The sequence below is a fragment of the Propithecus coquereli genome, unplaced genomic scaffold (assembly GCF_000956105.1).
Source record: "Propithecus coquereli isolate 6110/MARCELLA unplaced genomic scaffold, Pcoq_1.0 Scaffold64, whole genome shotgun sequence".
Taxonomy (NCBI): domain Eukaryota; kingdom Metazoa; phylum Chordata; class Mammalia; order Primates; family Indriidae; genus Propithecus; species Propithecus coquereli.
The window spans coordinates 2,228,599-2,229,952 of NW_012152396.1; positions in this window are offsets into that span (position 1 = coordinate 2,228,599).

The following is a 1,354-nucleotide window of genomic DNA, read 5'->3' on the forward strand; positions in this document are numbered from 1 at the left end:
CTCAATTATTTTAGCTACTGCTCTTGCCACATGGTCTCTCCTTTCTACGTTTTATGTACTCCTCAGAATCTGAAGACATTGTCTTTTCATCAAGATCCTTGCTGTTTCCCTACTTCCTGCTAAATATTGCTTCAAGCAGCTGGTAAGACCCTCCTGTCATTCAGGGGCTGCCCTGACTTCCGAAGCTACCAAATACCTCACATATTCACTTGTACAGTGAATAGAACACACATATGTAGGATTTCCTTACTTAGAGGACAGTGTTGAATCATTTTCATTCCACCCATTATCTATTTATCCCCTTGATAATTTTGGTTTGTTCCAGTTTTTAAAACATTTGCATTTCATCTACTTCTTAGTAGTTTCTGAACAGTAATGTCTTTTTGTAAGAATTTCTCTTTTTATTAGAAGCCATCATCTGTCACCTGTACCCACTGTAAGCCTGATAGCCAGGATCCCATAACAACTGTCTATGGTTTTATTGTCATTTACGATATTGTAAGTGTCTGGATCTTTGCTTCTGTGTGACTCAAATTGTTCCACTGCTGCTCCCCACCCTCGTCCTCTCCTCCCCCAGCCCCCTTCTCTCCAACCAGTACACAAAATGTAGCTTCACCATGAAGAGGGATAGAGTATATTCTTGCTGCCAAGATCAGCAGTGTTATCATAATTTCTGAAATTCCTGGCTAGCAATTATATATTGAGAGACAGAAAAGAATAGTTGTTCAGAGCACACATGCCTAGAACCAGACGACCCAGTTCAAATACTGGCCACTAGTTATATGACCTTGGTCTATTTACTTAGCACCTTTATACTTCAGCTTCTTCATCTTAAAATCATCATTATAACATCTCTTACATTTATTTTGAGGATTAAATGAGTTAATACATACAGAACGCACTGAATAGTAGAGACTCAATATGTTTTAGTTATTTTTGGTATTTCTGATCCAGTTCCAATGTCTTACAGTATATACTATTATTAGCTATGTAACAATTATGATATCTACTAGATACTAGTGCATGCTGGATACTGTAAATACAAAAAGAATTTTAACTAAACTTATTTTCATGGACACCTAAGGATCTTGAACAAAGTTAAAAAAGAAACTATTCTCTTAACAATTCAAGTTATTTATTTTTGTTTTAAAAAATCAATGATTAAATATATATGGTTACATTAAAGTACAATTTCATAATATTCTAAAGTTTTTTTGTTAATTATAGATGTTTTGTACCCAATAATTCTTAAAGTCAGCATCTGACTGCAGTTTAACTTTCTTTATGATGCTTCTATAAGTTTATTAACCAATAACATGTAATAATTTCCATTGCTCATCTAGACTATTTATTA